Raw genomic sequence first — 8,550 nt, 5'->3', positions numbered from 1 at the left:
GATGGAGCTTGTGCGAGCTCTGGGTCCTCTCCAATAGTGATGGACGAACATCTGCCAGGACGGTTCGCAAACGCGATCGCGCGAACACGATCAAATGTTCACGAACCGCAAGTTCGCGGTGGGTCCCATTCATTTTAATGGTAGGCCAACCTAAAAAACCTTCAGCTCATATTTTCAGCCAAGAAATAATTACTAGAAGTGCAAAAATAGTCCCACAACATGGACAGTGACATACCAGATGTATTATTCGAATTTGCGATCTCCATTCATTATTTTTTTCGATGCAAAATATTGGCAATATAATTTTCGCGTACGCGCATGCGCAAATGCCCTATACAGTACCCAAATGCACTATAAAGAAAATATATTGGTATATAACACCCCGCTTCAATCAGTTTTTTTGGGGGGGGCGACTGGTATATCACACCAGTAGAAATTATTTGTTCCAATAACGCTTGTCCCTCTATATACCTGCAGTATCGCAGCAGAACTGCACACAACTGCCGCACAATACAAATGCACTATAATATACTTTTGTAACGGGGCGCCGAAGGCGCACTCGGTCTCCCATCAGCCGCAGACCTGCTGCTTAGCTTCAGGAGAGAGGATCTGTGTTTGGCCTCGTTCCCAGGGCGGCTTTGCTAGCTGGGAGGCTCCCTGCTCCTAGGTCTGCCTTGAGCGCCGAGCTGATCACTCGGTGCTCGACTTGTCTGTCTATCGGTCATGTGACGCTGGCCATGTCACATGACCCTCACTCCCCACTCTAAATACAGGCGGCCTGCTGGCTACAGGTTGCCTGTGATTTTCGTCTCTAGGGCTGTGTGTACTATTATTATTGCTTCCTACTTGACCTCTGGTATTGACCTTGTTTGTTTCCTGACCTCGCCTTGCCCGCTCCCTTGGTACCTACGCTATCTCTCGGATCTGACCTCGGCTCGTTCTCGGATTTCGTCTCCTGCCTCATCCCTTGTATTGACGTGACCTCCCGGACCGACCTCGGCTAGTTGACCCGCCATTGCCTTTCCCATCACTGGGTACTGTTGTCTTATCTACCTCCCTGTCTATCCATTTGCCTTAGTCTTGTGTACCGCCTTCTGCCTTGGCTGTCTGTTCCTCTCTTTCTCTGTTCGCTCTGCTCTACACTTACGTAGGTCAGGCACCATCGCCCAGTTGCGCCCCATCACCTAGGGCGGGTCGTGCAAGTAGGCAGGGACAGGGTTGAGGGTGGCAGTTTAGGGGGTGCACATCCTCTCTACCTTCCTTACCCGTGACAACTTTCTAACATAGAAAGTATATTATAACATTGTACACGGAAGGCAATCCATTAGAATATACATGAAGATAAAACATAACCTTTAATAATGTTACTATGAGGGTCCATTCACACGTCCGTAAGTGTTTTGCGGATCCGCAAAACACGGACACCGGCAATGTGCATTCCGCAATTTGCGGACCGCACATCGCCGACTCTATAATAGAAAATGCCTAATCTTGTCTGCAATTGCGGACAAGAATAGGACATGTTCTATTTTTTTGCGAAAACAGAAGCACGGATGCGAAAGTGCGGATCCGCAAATGCGGTTGCGGACAGCACATTCCGGCCCCATTGAAAATGAATGGGGCTGCACCCGTTCCGCAAAATTGCGGAACGGATGCGGACCCATTTTACAGACGTGTGAATGGAAAAGATATCCCTCAAAATGAAAATAAATTAAATTATTAGTTAAGCAAAAAGCATAGATGTGGTAGGCAATAACAAGTGCTCGGCGGCACTAAATCAGGAATCCGGGGGGTTCCAGTGCACATCCATGAATCCCGGAGGGAAAGCAAAAAATATCTATCCTGGGCTAAATGATGATGTGGTATTGAAGGACAGGTTGGGCAAAGAACTGTCCCTGATATTGCTCTACAGGGGGGTGCTATTCTGGCCCTGATAGCCCAACCACAGACCACCCGCCCTGATAAGAGCGACCCCGTCTGGAACCTTACCCTATATAAAAATGGCCCTAGTAAGCCCCTAGCCCCTAGGCCCCTGACTTCCAGGTGATCACTATATAGATCTATGTGTTTTTGACTCATTATAAAAGTATAGTATAAGTATATCGCACCCCTCTGTGTATCACACCTATTGATAGCACATCTATACCAGTCCTTAAAATGACTTTTGTGGCCCTATTAGCTAGCGTTTGGTGTCCCTAACAGCCTGTCCCTGCTCTACACAGCAAACTCTCCCTACACTGGCAAAACACTGAATGTAAAATGGCGGCCAGATCAGGTTTATTTATAAGGTAGGGGGTATGTCCATGTGCTGAAACGTCTCAATTGGCTGTCCTGTACCACCTGATGGATGTGTCATGGGTCAAAGTTCTTCACAATGTAAAAGAATATGGCGGGCGCAAATATCTCCATATGTTCGCATGTTTTGCGAATAGCGAACACGCAAAGTCCGCCATCTCTACTCTCCAATGATTACCTGCATGCTGTCTAGCTTGTAGCAGTGGTGCAGTATAACTACAACTGCTCATCCCGTTCACTTGATTGGGAGAGAAAGCTGTAATCACACTGAACCGCTGCTATAAGGTAGGTGGTGTGCAGTGAAACAGTGAAGAGACTGCAGTGCTCACAAAAAGCACAGTGGCTCCTTCAAACAGCTGATGGGCAGGGCTGCCCGAGTCAGACCACCTGAGATCTGATAAAGATGACCTATCCTGAGGATGAAAACAAATTAAATAAAGTACATGGTGTTAGACAGGCAGGAAGTGCTCAAACCCATATGCAGTTGTGCATATATAAACAGGGGAGCAAATCCTGCACTTGTGGTCCGTTGCTAATGGAGATCCCCAGCAAAAATGCATACAGTGGAGGATGCCCGCAGCGGACCACAAGTACTACAATAGACATCCTACACAAGATAGCAATTATGTGGATGTGATAATCAATATAACAATATAATAATAGCAAAGACAGGTGCACTCTGCAGACTTACTAAACCCTCAAACTGATGATAAAATTGAGAGATTAGCCAACATGTCCTACTAGGAGGACATGTCTGAGCCAGAGCACCGCGCCAAGGTTTCTCAAGTAGCTCGGGTCCTAACACTCACCTACCTGAGCTGTATGGGCAATACCAGGAGCCAGTGGGCAAATTACAGGAGCGTAAAGGTCCGACTCACAGACAACTCACCAGTTACCTCCAGCATGAAACCATGCTAGCAATGGGAGGAGGGAGGAGTCTGCCAATCCCACTCAAGTCTGGCTGATATGTCCCAGGCCTCGCAGGTGCACCTAAATGTAACCTGTGGATGGAAAACAGGCTCATTAAAATTGGAGTTTGTTTGCATATAGAGATACCTGGAGGTGTATAAACTCCAATATAAATGTGCCTGTTTTCCATCCACAGGCTACATTTAGGTGCACCTGCGAGGTCTGGGCCATATCAGCCAGTCTTGAGTGGGACTCGCAGACTCCTCCCTCCTTCCATTGCTAGCATGGTTTCATTCTGTAGGTAACTGGTGAGTTGTCTGTGAGTCAGACCTTTAAGAGCCTGTAATTTGCCCACTGGCTCCTGGTATTGCCCATACGGCTCAGGTAGGTGAGTGTTAGGACCTAAGCTACTTGAGAAACCTTGGCGCGGTGCTAGGGCTCAGACATGTCCTCCTATCCTGAAGATGGGTCTTCAATATCATCACACTGTACAACCCCCTTAACAAAGCCAAAATATAGAGAGCAACATGCCGTACTATTTTGTCCAATACGGGACCACTGTAGTCAATAGGACTGTCCGGCGCTGTTTGTTTTAATCATTTGTTGGAAGTGGCATTTCTATTATTTTTGTTTTCATGCTCCAAAAATTGAGCAAAACCAACAGGTATAAATAGGCTGATGTGAACGGATCCTAAGGTTCTGAATACAAGCTTCGAAATCCTCCATGACTTCTGTGTGGCAGAAACATATTACAGAGCCATCTGTTGTTTGTAAGGTAGTCCTCTATCAACCTGAATTTTTATTTCGTAGATCTTGTAAATAGGTTCAGCTCAACATCTTGCTCTACTTAACCTTGTGGTTTTAAAAAAATTATAATTTCAATCAAGTTCACCAATGGAAATTAAAATGTTTCCAGCTTCTGTGAGTTTGTGGAAGTATGCAAACAGAACTGTGCTCCATATGTCTATCTCTCTCCCTGAGATATGGTACTAATCTGTCTAACTGCACACCATTTCATGTCATGTGCCAAATGTAATCTAAGACGAGTAGCTGATCTAAGCGCGTTTACCCTCTGCCTTTTATTTCTTCAGTGTTAAATTGTCTCCCAGCCACAACATTTATATCAGGTTTTACATACATTATATTTTATATCATATTTAGTGTTGAGCGAAGCAAAGGATTCCAAGTGGAATTTGGTCCATAGCTTAGAAAAACTTTGATTCGAAACAAACCCGAATTTTCTCGCACTCATGGTAACGAATCAGGTTTTCTTAAAATGGCGGCTGCATGTGTTACAAAGTGAAACCAAGTAAAGAGGATACCAGCCTGGGAACACAAGATCCCCCATAATGCCGTTCAGTCAGTCAATCCGCAGATAGTCATCCCCTGTGATGTCACACCCTATAAAACCCTCTTCCCGCGCTGTCTCCCCCATTTTCCTGTGAGCTGAACATAGAGAGCGATGTGGCAAGTGCTCCTGTGCTAGGGACAGAAGAATATTGGAGAGGGAGACTGTAGGGAGAATGCAGGGACAGTGCAGGGAGACTTATTCTTATGTCTGTTTTATTTATTTATTCCTACATTTACTTATTCCTATATCAGCTGTAAATTAAGATATGTAATTCAAAAACAATAAGCCGAAAACCTTTATTATTCCACTGCCAGCGTGCCAACCAATACCATCCAGTCTGCACCCCTTAGGGGGGCTAGGTCCTAATGATGACTATCCTCATCTTTTTCTGGCTTTACTTCAAAATCATCCTTAAAAGTCTCCATGTCCTAGAAAAGTCCGCAAGATACAAAGAGAGGAGGATCTGGATATTCCTGATGACATTATCATGGATATTAGATTGTCACGGCCTTTGGTGTGCGCTGTGACACTTGGCCACGCTTGCTGTTGCCTGCGGCAACGTGTTGTGTGTCTGCATGCGGGACAGTGTCACGGCCTTTGTGGTGTGTGCCGTGACATGGTTGCCTTGCATGTTGTTGCCTCCAGCAACGTGTATTTGTTATGGTGTTTTCCCTGCTTTGGTGTGCTTGGTAGGTGTGGTGGGTGTGACCTCAGGCCTCCTTATATGTTGGCGTAGTGGAGCCGGAGGTCAGTTTGTATTTTGTTGTCAGCTTGGTGTGGAGCTCTGCTCCTGGGCTGTTGTGATTTTGTCTGTGTGACCCACCGTTATTTGTTATAATGTCATGGTGGGGCGTGGGGGAAACCCCCCGCCGTGCAATGGCGGTGGCTGCTAGCCAGGTAGCAGGGAACAGGGAGCAAGTCACCTCCTAATGCAACTATAGGTTCTCCCTAGACTCCTAGCGCATGAGCCGCTTCAGATGGTAAGGGGCTCATGCTCACCGACCTAGGACCCTGGGAATCCCTGCTGTGCCCTAATCCTGAAGACAGGGCAGAGACCACCCATTCATCTTTCACCACGGATGAATGGTGTCTCCTGAAGCCCAGCAACTGACCACCAACTAGACAGGGCCACAGCCGAACGACAGGTAAGTACATAAGACAACAGACGACAAATGTTATCAGGACTTACCTGTCGCCGACGAGATGGACCGGAAACTCACAGTCTAGCTGTTTGCTTAAACCCCTCCAGGAAAGCAAGCCCCATTAGGAGCACACACACCAGCAAACAAGGCCCACACCATACAACATACACCACAGGTGGGGAAGGGTAAACAGAAGCAAGCAGGAGGGAAAGCAAGGGAAACAAATATAACAAATAACGGTGGCTCACATAGACATAATCACAACAGCCCACGAGCAGAGCTCCACACCAAGCTGACAACAAAATACAAACTAACCTCAGGCTCCACCACGCCAACATATAAGGAGGCCTGAAGTCACACCCACCACACCTACCAAACACACCTTAACCCCGTGCACACCAAAGCAGGGAAAACACCATAACAAATACACGTTGCCGGAGGCAACAACATGCAAGGCAACCATGTCACGGCACACACCACAAAGGCCGTGACACTGCCCCCGCATGAAGACACACTGCCCCCGCATGAAGACACACTGCCCCCGCAGGCAACAGCAAGCGTGGCCAAGTGTCACAGCGCACACCAAAAGCCGTGACATAGATGATGTGGAAAAGGAGGAAAAGCAGATGGCAGAAGAAGGGCTTCCACCTGTAGGGCAGGAGAGTGCTGGGGTTGGAGAAGTGGGTATGCCAGAGCTGATTCATTTTCAGTGTTTACTTTTAAGTAACCTGCAGGAGATTGCAGGCAAGAACAGCAATAATATGCATATTGTCCCCCCACCTAATCAGCCAAAGCCTATACCAGCAACAGCCCCTGTTTAAAGGTGCCATGCGGCCATTAAAAATAAAGACCAAGTATACAGTGCAGTCTTCATTATTAAATAAAAAACAGCTGTTGGCTAAGTGGCCACACGGTTCTTCTTTGCCGCATGGCCGCAAACCACCAGCAGCAGGGATGCTCCGTGTTGCTGTACCCTAAGGCAGAGTGGCCTGGGTATACCTGATTTATAGCGATTTGTGACTAATTAATTCTGAACAAATCAAATTTCTTGCCGAACTGATTTTTTCAAAACTTCGCTCATTTCTAATCATATCAAAAGCCCTGTTTACGTTCTTCCTTTAGCATACATTGCATTAGGGTGATTGGATTTTGTACTGATGACCTATCTTTAGTATGGGCCATCAAATGTATCATTGGTGGGGGACAACGGACAGTCCAGATTCAGAGTAGTAGCCATTCATGTGGCTATACCAGGCTCTGCAGCACAGCCCAATTCCAATCCCTACTCATGACATAAATAATGCCTACACTTTAAAAGAGTTGTGCCATAAAATACTTTTCACTCACTTTATTTTCATCAAGTGCTCTAGCCCTCATTCCAGGACAGGACATGTGACAATAACCAGTTCATTTTCTACCTCCACATATTCAAAATGCTACATTTGACTGGATTTATAACACTCAACTTGCGCCCATCTCCATCATTTGTTAAAGCAAAATCCATCTTTATGTTTACTTATCTGTTTATCTGTCTATTATCTATCTGTATATTGTCTGTCTATTTACCTGACATGAAAATGACCTGCACATAGAGGAGTCGTTACAGAAGGGAAGAAAAAGAAGCGATGTGAGCATGTGTGTCCTGTATTACAAGGCTCCACTACTGGACATAACCAACAGCAACACACCATAGTGCGGCAGAGTCTGCAACTTCTTCCCCGCTCACGCCAGGTCTAAAGAGTGGGCATGGCGTGGACGGGGAAGGGGACAGGCCGGCAGACCTGTCTCTTTCATAATTTTCTACGCCTGGTTACGTGTAGAAAATGGTCTAAAAGTGATACAAGGAAGCCGTCTTACATCTAGAATTGGCACTGGATGTGCCAAAGTTATGTAGAGGCTGGCGCCTGTACATAACTTTGTCAATCCACCGCCAGCTATAGGGCTTATTAAGACTGGCGTCTAAAACGCTGTTCTTAATAAATGTGCCCCCATGTGTTTTACTGAATCTTTTCTCCTAAAACTATCTATCAATCTGCTCAGCATCTCCTGTTCTATGACATGCTGCCAGGTAACAGGTTCCCTTTAAAGTGGAGATTAAATCAGTGGCTCAACCAACCTGGGAAACTGTGGGTTGGTGCACGCCCCGCGACTCACCCCAATGTCGTGTGAAAAGGATTAGAAGATATGCTTGGTTTGGGGGGCACTCTGCGATATATCTAGTGCTATATGGACTAGTTTGGATCAACTTGGTGTATAACAATATGTTTATTTAACCAATACACATATCTAAAAACTTATATACCATATGTGGATGTACGGCACCCACAATGTGCACAGGATCAGAAATTACAAGTAATAGAAACGGTTGATCAACCTCTTGTGATAATAAAGGTAAAAAATGAAATAAAGAGAAAAAAAGATACAGTAATTTTAAAAATTAAGTAATAATAATATAAAAGATAAAGCAAAAATAGGAGCAAATTGGTTGAATATAAAAGTGTATATATAGAGATAATTGGTGGTCACTCGTGATAATTTTAATAATGTCCTCTAGATGTTGAGAAAAAATATATTATGGTGATAATAACAGTTTTATTGTCACATAAATGACTTGGATATCTGTTCGTGGTAGCAGTGCTGGTATGCTTTCAACTATATCAGTCACTATATACCATTGATATAAAGAAAATTGTCTCATATATATACTGCTAGTTTGTGGTAACGATGCTGGTATTCTTTCAACTGTGTCAATCGCTATATGCCATTGTTATAAAGAGAGTTGTCTCTCATAATTAGATAAGTAAGATATCGTTATGTTGGGGGCTATATAGCCATTACATTACCAGTCCTTCC

This window comes from Bufo bufo, chromosome 7 (genome assembly GCF_905171765.1).
Source record: "Bufo bufo chromosome 7, aBufBuf1.1, whole genome shotgun sequence".
Taxonomy (NCBI): Eukaryota; Metazoa; Chordata; class Amphibia; order Anura; family Bufonidae; genus Bufo; species Bufo bufo.
This window is presented reverse-complemented; position numbering follows the sequence as displayed.